Below are 14213 nucleotides of genomic sequence, written 5' to 3' on the forward strand. Positions count from 1 at the left end.
CCACTCTGCAGACCATCATTTTCCTGAATAAATTAGCCTGCAAATTACTTAGTTTGAATGAACCCAAGAAAACATGAAATACTTATCAAGCAAAGTGTGGAACAAGGAGTGGCCCACTTAGAATCTCAACGAGTATCTGAGTTTAAGCACTGCTGATGAAACCTATCAGCACCCCACAGATTGGCACTACTGTCATAGACCTGAAGGCTTTCAGGCAGGGGCTTCCTTGTCACCTCTTGGCAAGGGATAAATAATACAATCAATGTTTAACAAAACGGATGTGTGCAGAAAGCACTTCACCTGTAACTATTCCAAGCTCTGCAGAAACACTGTACCTTAAGCTAGTCCGATGTTTGTGTAGAAAACACGGCACCTGTGACTAGTTTTAGGTCTGTGCAGAAAACACTGCACTTGGAAATAAGTCCTACGTTTCTGCAGAAAATACTGTACCTGCGACCAGTCCCAGGCATGTGCAGAAAACAGCGTACCTGTGACTAGTCTCAGGTCAGTGCAGATAACACTGTACCTACGACTAGTCTCAGGTATGTACAGCAAACACTGTACCTGTGACCAGGCCTAGGCATGTGCAGAAAACACCTTATCTGTGACCAGGCCTAGGCATGTGCAGAAAACACCTTATCTGTGACTATTCCCAGGCATGTGCAGAACACAACTGTACCTGTGACTAGTACAAGGCCTGTGCAGAAACAACTGCACCAGTGACAAGTCCCAGGGTTTTGCAGAAAACACTGTACCTGCAACCAGTCCCAGGTTTATGCAGAAAACACAGTACCTGTGACTAGTCCTAGGCATGTGCAGAAAACACTGTACCTGTGACTAGTCCCAGGTCTGTGCAGAAAACACTGTACCTGTGACTAGTCTCAGGTCTGTGCAGAAAACACTGTACCTCTGACTAGTCCCAGGTCTGTGCAGAGAGCACCGTACCTGCGACTAGGCCTAGGTAGGTGCAGAAAACACTGTACCTGTGACTAGTCCCAGGTCTGTGCAGAAAACACTATACCTGTGACTAGTACCAGGTCTGTGCACAAAACACTGTACCTGTAACTAGTCCCAGGTCTGTGCAGAAAGCACCGTACCTCCGACTAGGCCTAGATAGGTGCAGAAAACACTGTACCTGTGACTAGTCCCAGGTCTGTGCAGAAAGCACCGTACCTGCGACTAGGCCTAGGTAGGTGCAGAAAATACTGTACCTGTGACTAGTCCCAGGTCTGTGCAGAAAACACTGTACTTGTGACTAGTCCCAGGTCTGTGCAGGAAACACTGTACCTCTGACTAGTCCCAGGTCTGTGCAGAAAGCACCGTACCTGCGACTAGGCCTAGGTAGGTGCAGAAAACACCTTATATGCGACTATTCCCAGGCATGGGCAGGAAAAGCTTTAACTGTGACTAGTACAAGGTCTGTGCAGAAACAACTGCACCAGTGACAAGTCCCAGGTTTGTGCAGAAAACAATGTACTTGCAACCAGTCCCAGGTTTGTGCAGAAAACAATGTACTTGCAACCAGTCCCAGTTTATGCAGAAAACCCTGTACTGTGACTAGTCCCAGGCGTGTGTAGAAAACACTGTACCAGCAACTAGTACCAGGCATGTGCAGAAAACACTGTACCTGTGACTAGCTCCGGGTCTGTGCAGAAAACACTGTACCTGTGACTAGACCCAGACATGTGATTTGACAGCTCGAACATTATGGGGACAAGGATGCGCCAGTATTACTAAATCATTCACGGTAATTGGTCACGTGTCCTTTCCTGGAGGTTAAGGTGCAGCCCACAGTTGGGATATTTTGTTCAGCCACGTAGTAGTTCAAGTAGTCCTACATTTTTATGAGGAAGGCACTGCATTTTCTTCTACATCAGACAAGGCACCGAATGGGTCACTTCTGTCATGAACTGCACGTTTCCCATTTCAAATGTTCAATCGCTATTGTAATGGCACCATACAATAGAGCTGTTGACACATAATTGCACAATCGACCCCTCACTTGTGTATTTTGTACTTATGCAAAAATCAATCTGAAAGTCTTGCCAGCTTTTTTTAAATCGAAAACGTTTCTCATTATTAAAGAATTAAAACGTTGCTGCTTTTTTTTTTTTTTTTTTTTAAAGATCATAAAATGCCATGCACAACTAAAGGATATATTTTTGCCTAAGCCAGAAAATAAACAATTTATATTATATTGTTATGCCTTAGGGTTCACTTTTATAAATGAAATAGTGACTTGCTCGATCTAATTTCATCATTACCTCGTTTCCTTCCCAGTGCTTAGGTAATGAAGAGAGACCCCATGCAAAAGAAAGCTATATTTTTTCAATACGCTCCCTTGAAAATTGAGTTTTACCACTCACTAAATGTGCCATATGTGGTACCTGAAAACGGATTCGTGTACTTTTTTTTGGTGCCCGTCCTTAGATTGGCCCACTGTTCTCCGGCGTGCCCAGAGTCTTTTCTAATTCTCTTTTTTATTGAACATGTTTCTTATTTTTCGAGGGTGGCGACAGTGCTTGACCTCAAGGTGAATGTAGTGGGATTGGCGCAATGCCCTGCTTCAGTTCGCCATGAAGTTTCAGAGAGAGGGAAGCCTCTATTTTCCAATACCCTGGAACACCCTGCATCGGCTCAATGCCAGATGCCATGAGCAGGCCTGGATGCTGCAGGATGACGGGGCCATTACATTAGAAACAAGCTGTAGACATCAGCAGGGTGTTGGCCCACGTATTTATGGATGTCAGCCACTTAAGTTGCATGGACCTGCTTGTAACCAGAATATGAACTTGCTAGTCGTTTTGAGCACTTATTTTTTGTTCTATTTTTAAAGTGGTGCACGCAGTCCACATTGTTTATTTTATGCCAGCTGTCCATGGGCCACAACATTACAAGCAGGACGACACAGCGGAGAGAGTCGGGTCTGGCTTAGTGCGTTAGAATCCCAGCCTAAACCTGTGTCTCCAGGTTCAGATGTCCTGCCGTTACGAGGAATTAATAAACGGATGTGAGGTTAACGGTTTAAGAAAACATGGAAATGACTGGGAGGTGGAAGTGACACATCCTACAGTATGTTTTCATCAGCAATATATTTCTTCTCAGATGATAATAGGTGAAATTAACTGGGACCCCAAAATGATACAGGTATTTGTAACATGCAAACCGCTATTGCTATGGGCTATACTTTTGGACATTACCGAAACACATATCTAGTTTCTAAAAGAATGATATACCATCCATAGACAATTCGACATTGAATGGCAGCTCCTAAATAGGGAAATGTGCCTATGCTGTTATTAGAACAGGCAATATCTATATACATACAATATTGTGGTCCCTACTATATATAAACTGAATATCCATAAGGTATAGGTATTGGTAAAAGGGTCCAACCTCTGTTATAATCATGCATTAATGGATAAAACAGTACATGATAGGTGGTGGTCCCAAAGCTCATAACGTGCAGAAACGGAGAAGCAAAAGATGTACTAGCTTCAAGTCACATGCCTTTAGCAGTGCAGACTGCCTATGATGACGGCCTGGTGACATATATATATATATTATTATTATATATATATATATATATAAAGAACCCTGGTCGACGATTAAGTAAGAATCAATAGCATTCATAAATGCAGGGAATCCTTCCGATTCAGATTTTATAGCTAATAAAATGAGGGTGAGGAAAGAATCTTCTGACCTGCAGGATAAGGTGGCATAGTAACATAACATGTATAAAGGATGCATCACCCCCTTAACTCACAACTACAGGCCATTAAACTACTCCCTCTATAGGGTCAGTTGATAGTATACAACTTTGCTGGAAAAATGTGTATTCTAAATCAGTTATAAAGAGCTCTTTTTATTTCTGGGTAAAGTTTGTCCAAATAGGGTTCAAATGCAGGAAACGTTTTAAAGATTTGGAGAGGAGCCACTAATTTCCCTTTCAGATTAACAATATTTTAATCCCAGTGATTCTTTTTCTCAAGACTGGACCAAAACTTTGGGCAGTCTATGACGCACAAAATATCAGCACATGACCAAAGGTCATGCACAATTTTCAGATAATTACTCAGCTCTGCCTTAGTCCATATTCTAATCCAGTGTAAAAGGGGCTGGAGAATTATGCACTGGTCGAGAGAAGTAAGGCTCAGCTCTATCCGGAGGGAATCCATTGGGGTCCCTCGGCCGAGATGAAGGAGCTGTTCCAAGAACCAGTTCTCGGATCTTTCCAGGCCTGTAACTTTCTTACTACCCCACAGTTCAGCCCACATATTCCAGCAGCTATGGCTTGTACTCAATAAAACTCAAGGGCAGGTGCAAATAGCCTGTGACTTAAATTGTTGGAAAATCTTAATACTGCATTTGCATACAGGCTCAGTGTGACTTTATTTTTTCACAAGTGGGGAGACCAGGACATTTTCGCATCAAAACTTATTCCCAGACAGTTGTAATGTTACAGACCATCCAGGGAGTTCCAAAGATTTTGAGTGTATTCATGCGATTGGCTCTATTGTTCAAAACCATACATTTTGGTTTTGAAGTATTGATCTGAATTTTCTTCACATCACAATAATCCTAAAATCAACTGAGGAGTGGGCTCCAGTGTCAATTCCAATTGCAGGGTTGATTCTCTGATGGGGCCTACACCCATCACGTCATTCAGGATACCTTTGGACCTCTTCTGACCATGGATAGTTCAGTGTTTTTGGAATCCACTGACTTACTTGGTGAAATTATTAGGATTTGCTTCTGCCTAGAGAAGCCTCACTGGCTTTGCTCAAATTTCGCGAGGGTGAAGTAGAAATTTTGTGCACAGAACATATGAGAAATAAACCATGCATAGTTCAACAACTGGCACCAAGTGCTTTCTGTTTGTCAATCTATTATGGACAATAAGGAGGGATCTTTCCTTTTTAGTAGTTGTGTCTGTGGGAGAGAATGAACTCTAACTTCAACACAGATAATACTAGTATTTTCCTCCCGCAGTCAAGTTCAATACTCACAGGAATTTATTTTTGTTTGACAAAGTAAAGCCCAGGTTTTTGTCCTCTTTCCCCGTGGGGATTTTTTTTTTTTTTTTTTATAAAGATATTTTATTGATTTTGCAGGAGAAAAAAGGTTAAAGAAACATACACTTATTAACAAGGTGCCAACATGGCGCCTAACAGTAGTCGGTCTCAGATCCCGGTTCCCAGGCACTGCAATGCAAATAAGAGTCACACATCGCCTAAGTGGTTGCTGCGTCTTCCCACTTCCCCCATACCCTATCATATTTATTTGGACATCCTCTGGCCTCGTATACCAGTTTTTCCCGGTGTGCACACCAATCCAAACCCCGTCTCCATTTAGTAAGTGCTGGGGCGCATCTGGCTTTCCAGTCCGCCATTATGTCCCTCTTAGCTACCAGGCATGCCATCCCAAGGAATGCTCGGTCTGATCTTCTCAACCCAGTGTCTCCCATGATCCCCAATAAGAGGGGTAGTGGTTCCCTTTCTATGTTTTCCTGTAGGACTCCTGAGATCTCTTGTACGATCGCTCCCCAGTAAGCCGTTATAATTGGGCATGTCCATACCATGTGAAAAAAGTCGGCTGCGGGGTTCATGCATCGTGGGCACTCCGCTGAGGATTGGAGGCCTGCCCGGTGTAGTTTGGTTGGTGTGAGGTAGGCTGTGTGGAGGTAAAATGTCTGTATTAACCGGAAGCGGGTGGCCATTGTCAGGGTACGGGGGGCCATCAGTGCTTCACTCCAGTCCATCTCATCCATGGGGCCCACCCATCCCTCCCATCTCTGGCGGGGCCCCTCTAGGGGGCAGGTAGTACTGGCGATCAAGGCACGGTATATCAGGGAAACACCTCCTCTGCCCAGATTCCCCATCAGTACCTTCACCTCCATGGGGCTATGTTCGGGTATGTTGTCCCCAGCCTGTACGTGTACAAGTAGGGCGTGGCGGAGTTGGGAGATATTTATGAAATTGTGTCTTGTTTAAGGAGAAGAGTTTTTGGAGGTCTTCGAATGATCGCAAATGTGACCCCTCCCATACATCACCCAAAGTACAGATGCCTATATTATCCCACTTTTGAAAGCCTTCCAGGTTCGCCACCTCCCTTAGGTGTCTCCCATGCCACAGTGGGGTCTGCTGGGTAAGGTGTCCCCACCACCCGGACAGTCTCTGGGCCGCTCGCCAACCCAATAAAGTCACTTTGGTCACGTCTGGGATGTCCCGCGAGATTGGGCCTCCGTACAGGATATCGAAGATCCGCGGGTAGCCCAGCGACCGGAGTTCCAGCCGATACGCCGGGTCTGACCACCCACCCCCCACCCAATCATTGATCACAAGCAAGTGCATCGCGTGGAGATAATAATGGGTGTTGGACATGCCCAATCCCCTGTCGTAAATGTCTCTTTGACAGGTTTTAAGCGCGAGCCGCGGACGGGTGTCGTTCCACATAAATTGACGCGCTAGTGAATCCATCTCACCAAACCATTTCTTAGGAATGGGGTGTGGGAAGTTTTGCAATAAATATAGGAGTCTGGGGAGGATCATCATTTTGTAGAGAGCTATTCTGCCAAGCAGGTTTAAGGGGAGAACCCTCCAGCGCTGTAGGTCAGCTTTAATTCTCCTAGTTAGTGGTGTGATATTGAGCTCCCATGTCAGCTCGGGTAGTAGTGAGATGTATATTCCCAGATATTTAAAGCTGTTCTTTCGCACTGGGATGTTTTGCTGCCATTTATACAGTCCCCCTGTGGGGAGTTTTTACGGTTGGCCATCACCCTCCTAGGATCCACTGTTATCCATTCCTCAAAATTTTACCCAGAATTCTGAAGGATAATCCTTTACCCATAGAAGATTCAGGCTTCACAGAACTCTAAAATGAGTTGGGTCTACAATCACCTCGGAACAACCTTTCTTAAATGCTATGTCCTGTATTCTGCACTACTCTTTTAGCATGGATCTGAATTAGTGTTTCAGTTATGTAAAAGGTGTTTCCACCATTAGTCTATCTGTGACAACAAAATGAACACAATTAAAGACTTGCCCAAAATTAAGAAGGTTAAGGTGAACTTCCTCCACTTTCCATCCCGTTCACATTTCTCCTATGAAAATTATTTCTTGCAGTGGCTGATAATTTAGTCTATTTCTGCTTTCAGTGGCCTGCTTTTGCATTTTCTCCTCTAAAGTGTTTTTCTATTTTCCTTATTATCACCCTGCCCAGGCTTTGGGTGAGAAACACTCTGTTTAGAGCAGGCATCCTTACTTTTGTATGTTTACGGTTCACATGAGGTAGGTTTGAGTCCATACTTTGGCCTATTAATTAAGTCTTTCATTCATGTGGTTGGAGGCTCCTCCCTTCAGTTTGTTTCCAACCCTGCCTCAGTTTTGTTTGTACTTTCAGGAGGTGATTTGAATTGGACAACAATATCCGAGTAGTTGGTTTGAGTTCTTAAATTATAATACTTTATGTTTATGTTATTTGGAGAGGTAACAAATCTTCTTCCACTCTGGGCATTAGGCTGATTGACTCTTCCTAGTAATATTTGCATTCAATATACAGCAAGTTGTCTGTGATGGTGACTTCAAATACTGTTTTCCATATGATTTTGATGTGGTTGGTATATATGTAAGCACTAGTGGCTTTATTATGACAGTTTTGCTTTTTAACATGAAGGGCCATTTTCTTTGAGTAATGCATTATAAAAGGCATTGTATTACATTAGTTAGATTTTTTTATATTTCTTACGATGAGACTGGTTGATTGCAACAAAGGCATACTACTTGGGTTGATCCTGATCACTGAAGGAATGGGATGAGAAATCGGATCAGGAGGTAATGTTTAGATTACTTACTGGCAATTGTCATTAATCAGATTAGTCTTTGTTCCTCCCAGCACTTGCCCTCAGGAGAGCATTCTTCTACAATCATGGGGTTTTGCTTGGTATTAACACAAAGTGATTTTTCTACAACCCCTTTTCAGGGGCCACATCAGACACATTGAAGGAGAGCAGTAAAACTCTCTTTTCAAGGTAGCATGGAGAAAAAGAGAGCTTTTGTAGAGGTGCTTTTAAGGGAGAAATGAACCTCTTGTAAATACTGGGAAGAGAGAAACTGAGTAATGAAGGTTACAATTAAGTAATCAAAACATTACTGCCAGGGTCAAACTATTCACTGCTCTCACAGACTCTAGGGGAATTGAGTGGGAATACGCATGGTATTAAACTCAATGTAAATTCAAGAACAGTGAAAAACATAACAACGTTTACACGCATTCATAACATTTAGCATCTTCATTTTAACAAGCTTTTTGCACACATCCCTACTGCCATTTTCACTACACCATTTGGTTTTAGTGTTTGCAGCATCACTTTGACAACCAAATCACCACTGACCTGCACTTTGGATGCATTCATTCACAACCCTCTGCAATCTAGATGTACAGTGGCTCTCTGGCGATGTGCTCTTCTTTGGCTGTCTAGGACATTGAGTCACTGTATGACTAGAACCTGGCAGGCCAACTCTCTATCACAGGCGACTATCCCTCATTGAAGGAATTGATGTTGCGGCTGCCAAAGAAAGATGAGTATCACTAATAGTCACAAGTGACCTTCTGAAACATTGGGAACGAAGCACCTTTCTAACCAGTATCAGCACCTAGCTTATGTGAGAGGAAGGATCTGGCTATTTCCTCCAAGCACATGGAATCTTAACTCACACATAGATTCAGAGGAGGTTACATTCAAAAGGTGTCCTAAGGATTTATAGGAAGTGTACTCGTTCAGAAGGCATTGTAATTCAAGTCCAGACTCACACAATGTTCATACATCTTGCAGGTTTCACATGCATCACCACTTTAATGATGCTAAATAAAGAATAGTTCATACACTTGATAGTTCAAATATAACTCCTTATTATCAAATCTCAATTATGTGTGAGATTTTTGAGCTTCAAAGCCTCATTAAAAACCAGAAGTGTGTCAATCCAGATTAAAAATATTTTTTCATAAGAATCAATCTAGCACCAGAGTTAAACTGTGATCTCAATGGTTTCTAAGTAATACAATTTTACTTCTTGTGACTGTAGTGCTACCGCTCGTCGATGCCCCAAAGCTTTAACTTGGCTAAAGAGGAATAATGCATCATGGGAAAATATATAGTGGAAATGAGCAGTACCTGCCATTGTTTAACAAAGAAGATCTCATGGAAATTACAAAGAAAGGGTTGGTTTGCCTCCAAATAGATCACTTTGTCAGCAGCTAATGTTGTAGGAGTCCAAGATGATGGCTACTGTCACTGTCCCTCTGTGAAGATTCTCAAATCCCTTTTGTTGGATGCACAACTAAAAGTGCTAGAGTGCTCTTTCTCCAGCTCTTGAGATAATCAAAATTAAGATTGCAGAACATAACATCAACTTAATTGAGGTAGAGAAGAATGAAGGTTTTGCAAGGCATTGAAACAAAGGGAGAGGGAGGAAGAGAAGTCCCTAAGAGCAGATTTAAGAGCTCTTTACCAACTACAGCACCTGTGAATTTTTAGACAAATTCAGACTTTAAGAAAAGTAGTAAAGAAAGACAAAATTAGTATATTGAAGTTACAACACAATCTATCCACAATTGCTGTAAGAAGGCTAAATTAGCTTAACAGATCTCGAAGATGCATTTCTATACCCATTGCTCAGAAGCAGAAAAAAATCTTAAGATTTGAAAGTTTAAAAGAGCATGATCAATAGAGATGTGCCTTATGGCCTATACTAAACTGTTTTTGTGTATTCGTTAAATGCATGGTGGTTGATGGCTACCATCACAAATATGCTAATTATCCCTCATCCATAACTAGATGGCTGGCTTCTGAAGACAGTGTCGTACAATAAAGTTCCTCAGTGCTCACACCACCTCTGATGTGGATAAGCATCTGGTACTCCAGAAGCCACGCAATACAAGGCCGCTTCCCCTCAAATAAAGTAAATTCAGACTCAGCACTTAGACACAATGGTCTTAAACAGCTTTTCTATAGTGGAGAGATTTTTTTCTATCAAAGCTTTATTTCTTCATACCTATTTCTTTTCTCCTAGGATAATGGATTCCTTTGTGTTTATAGTACCCAATGCACACTTGCACATGAGGCTTATCCAGATGCTTCACAGAGAATAGGCGTGTCACAGAATCTGGAGTGTAAGCCGATGCTGATAACCACAGCCCTGCATTCTCTCGCCAGGGGTGCCATGAAATAGTTTCCTAAACGTAGTGCATTTTCAACAGAAGTTTCACTTTAGTCAGTGATAACCAGTCACTGTCTATTTGGGTGGCAGGCCACATGGACAACTCACAATACAAGACACTTTATCAGAGAGAGAGAAACAATGTCACTTTAATATACTGTAGCAGAAGGAGGCTCATCTACCCTTTAATGTCCTTCATTAGGTAACTTTCCAAGAAAAACATGATGCTACACAAAGTACTATCTGAGCACAGAAGCAGGAATAACCAACGGGAACTCCCTACACCCAAAAAGAAAGCTAAAAATCTGGCTTCTGGTTCAAGTGTTCGCATTCTTGTCGATCTTCATCAAGGAATAGCAAATTGTGATTGTAAACCCTATTTCCAGATTTCTTTCAGTGACTCTTGAGTGCCCCTAAACAGCATTTTCACCAGTTAGCCAGAGCCCAGGTGCAAGGAAAATGCTGTTTTAATAAAGTGGTCAGATGTTTCTTCATGAATTTCCTCATTTTACGCTTGTTCATAGATTATATTCCAGCAATAGGAAATCCGAAAGGTAATGATTCTTGTCGCTCAGTAAAAGCTATGTCAATGGTGGTATCCAGACATTTCTTTTGTAAACGTCTAGGCTGTGCATACGGATATTCTCTACAAAATGTAAGGCAAAACTCTGCCCATAGCCTTACATCAGTGAAATTAAGTGGGTGTATTCTGTATCCTTGAAGTATACGCATTTAATCCACTTCTTGACTTCATTATCCTTCTCATTGCTTCAGGGGGAAGAGCTTCTGCTCCTCATACCAGAAAGAACTAGCACTGTCTTAATACCTTTTCTAATGTCTCAGGGTTCAGAGTGACATCACAAAGAACTGGAGTTTCGCTCTTGTTGTCTATTTGATGTAACTCAGAACCACTTCGTGAAAAACATCCCCATAATATTCACTACTACACACACATATATATATATATGGAAAATGTCACTTACCCAGTGTACATCTGTTCGTGGCATGAGACGCTGTAGATTTAACATGCTGTGCATTATCCTGCCATCTAGTGTTGGGCTCGGAGTGTTACAAGTTTTTTTTCTTCGAAGAAGTCTTTTCAAGTCACGAGACCGAGGGACTCCTCCCTTTCGGCTCCATTGCGCATGGGTGTCGACTCCATCTTAGATTGTTTTCCCCGCTGAGGGTGAGGTAGGAGTTGAGAGTATACTAGATGTGCCCATGCAAGGGAGTAGGTGTGTATGTACATAATGTGTATTAAAATAATATTTATTTACAAATTTACAATTCTTATTCAACTGACAACGGCTACAGGCTCCCGGGGAGGAGGGAGGGCGCATGTGAATCTGCAGCGTCTCATGCCACGAACAGATGTACACTGGGTAAGTGACATTTTCCGTTCGGTGGCATGTGTAGCTGCAGATACACATGCTGTGCATAGACTAATAAGCAGTATTCTCCCCTAAAAGCGGTGGCTTAGCCTGTAGGAGTTGAAGTTGTTTGAAATAATGTTCTTAATACAGCCTGTCCTACTGTGGCTTATTGTGTTGTTAACACATCTACACAGTAATGCTTTGTGAATGTATGAGGCGTAGAGCAGGTGGCTCCCTTACAAATTTCAGTCATAGGTATATTCCCCAGAAAAGCCATTGTGGCGCCTTTTTTCCTAGTGGAATGCGCTCTTGGTGTAATAGGTAGATCTCTTTTTGCTTTGATATAGCAAGTTTGAATACATTTAACTATCCATCTGGCAATGCCTTGTTTGGATATAGGATTACCTGCATGAGGTTTTTGGAAGGCTACAAACAATTGTTTTGTTTTACAAAATTGTTTTGTTCTGTCAATGTACTACATTAGTGCTCTTTTTATGTCTAATGTATGTAAGGCTCTTTCGGCTACTGAGTCTGGTTGTGGAAAAAAGACTGGGAGTTCCACTGTTTGGTTTAGGTGGAACGGCGATATGACCTTTGGTAAGAATTTGGGATTTGTATGGAGAACCACTTTATGTTTATGTATTTGTATAAAGGGTTCTTGTATAGTAAATGCTTGTATCTCACTTACTCTTCTAAGTGATGTGATAGCTATTAGAAAGGCCACTTTCCAAGTTAAGTATTGCATTTCACAAGAGTGCATGGGTTTGAATGGTGGTCCCATGAGTCGTGTTAATACAATATTAAGGTTCCACGAAGGTACTGGTGGTGTTCTTGGGGGTATGATTCTTTTTAGTCCCTCCATAAATGCTTTGATGACTGGGATTCGAAAAAGCGATGTTGAATGTGTAATCTGCAGATAGGCAGATGTTGCTGTGAGATGTATTTTAATTGAAGAGAATGCTAAATTAGACTTTTTAAGTGTAATAAGTAGCCTACAATGTCCTTCACGGAACCATGTATTGGTTGAATTTGATTAGTGTGGCAGTAGTAAACAAATCTTTTCCATTTGTTTGCGTAACAATGTCTTGTAGTGGGTTTTTTAGCTTGTTTAATGACCTCCATACATTCTTGTGTAAGGTCTAAATGTCCAAATTCTAAGACTTCAGGAGCCAGATTGCTAGATTGAGCGATGCTGGATTCGGGTGTCTGATCTGTTGTTTGTGTTGCGTTAACAGATCTGGCCTGTTTGGTAATTTGATGTGAGGTACTACTGATAAGTCTAGCAGTGTTGTGTACCACGGTTGGCGAGCCCAGGTTGGTGCTATAAGTATTAGTTTGAGTTTGTTTTGACTTAGTTTGTTTACCAGATAAGGAATGAGTGGGAGAGGGGGAAAAGCGTAAGCAAATATCCCTGACCAACTGATCCATAACGCATTGCTCTTGGATTGCGGGTGTGGGTACTTGGGTGCGAAGTTTCGGCATTTTGCGTTTTCTTTTGTTGCGAATAGGTCTATTTGCGGTGTTCCCCAGTTTTGGAAGTAGGTTTGTAGTATCTGGGGATGAATTTCCCATTCGTGGATCTGTTGGTGATCTTGACTGAGATTGTCGGCTAACTGGTTCTGAATTCCTGGTATGTATTGCGCTATTAGGCGAATGTGATTGTGAATCACCCAATGCCAAATCTTTTGTGCTAAGAGACACAACTGTGATGAGTGTGTCCCTCCCTGTTTGTTCAGGTAATACATTGTTGTCATGTTGTCTGTTTTGACAAGAATGATTTTGTGGGCTATCAGAGGTTGAAATGCTTTTAATGCTAGAAACACTGCTAGTAGTTCTAGTTGATTTATATGAAGTTGTTTTTGCTGAGTGTCCCATTGTCCCTGGATGCTGTGTTGGTTGAGGTGTGCTCCCCACCCTACCATGGAAGCATCTGTTGTGATCATGTATTGAGGCACTGGGTCTTGGAAGGGCCGCCCTTGGTTTAAATTTATATGATTCCAACATTGAAGCGAGGTGTGTGTTTGGCGGTCTATCAACAATAGATCCTGAAGTTGACTGTTAGAAATGGGGTCTTTGGTTGACAGTCAGGTTACCCCCTGTTCAAGCAAGGACCCTCACTCTAGTCAGGGTAAAAGAGAATCACCCTCAGCTAACCCCTGCTTACCCCCTTGGTAGCTTGGCAGAGCAGTAGGCTTAACTTCAGAGTGCTAGGTGTAAAGTATTTGTACCAACACACACAGTAACTTAATGAAAACACTACAAAATGACACAACACCGGTTTAGAAAAATAGGAAATATTTATCTAAACAAAACAAGACCAAAACTACATCCGACATACACAAGTCAAGTTATGATTTTTTAAAGATTAAACTCAAAAATAGCGCTTAGAAACAAAAATGCTTCAATGAGATGTTAACACGGCGTCGTGACGGAGTCGTTCCCAACAAGCCGACACCAGCGGCGCCGGACACGGAGTCGTGTAGACCCCCAAGTACAGTACCTTTGGTGAAGAGTGAAAACAAGCCGAGGCGCAAAGTCAGGAATCGCGGCGTCTGTGCGAAACGTTGAATCCGTGCACTTCAAGCGGCGTCAGTCACGACGTGGTGCGGCGACTTCCACGGAG

The 14213-nt window shown here is 42.3% G+C and overlaps 1 protein-coding gene across 2 annotated transcripts in view; it reads right to left on the reverse strand.

The window, feature by feature from the left end:
- The window catches only part of NT5DC3 (5'-nucleotidase domain containing 3), a 390067-nt gene that overhangs the window by 32836 nt on the left and 343018 nt on the right, over nucleotides 1-14213 (reverse strand). The gene's annotated exons all lie outside the window — the stretch shown is intronic.

The sequence above is a fragment of the Pleurodeles waltl genome, chromosome 4_1 (assembly GCF_031143425.1).
Source record: "Pleurodeles waltl isolate 20211129_DDA chromosome 4_1, aPleWal1.hap1.20221129, whole genome shotgun sequence".
Taxonomy (NCBI): domain Eukaryota; kingdom Metazoa; phylum Chordata; class Amphibia; order Caudata; family Salamandridae; genus Pleurodeles; species Pleurodeles waltl.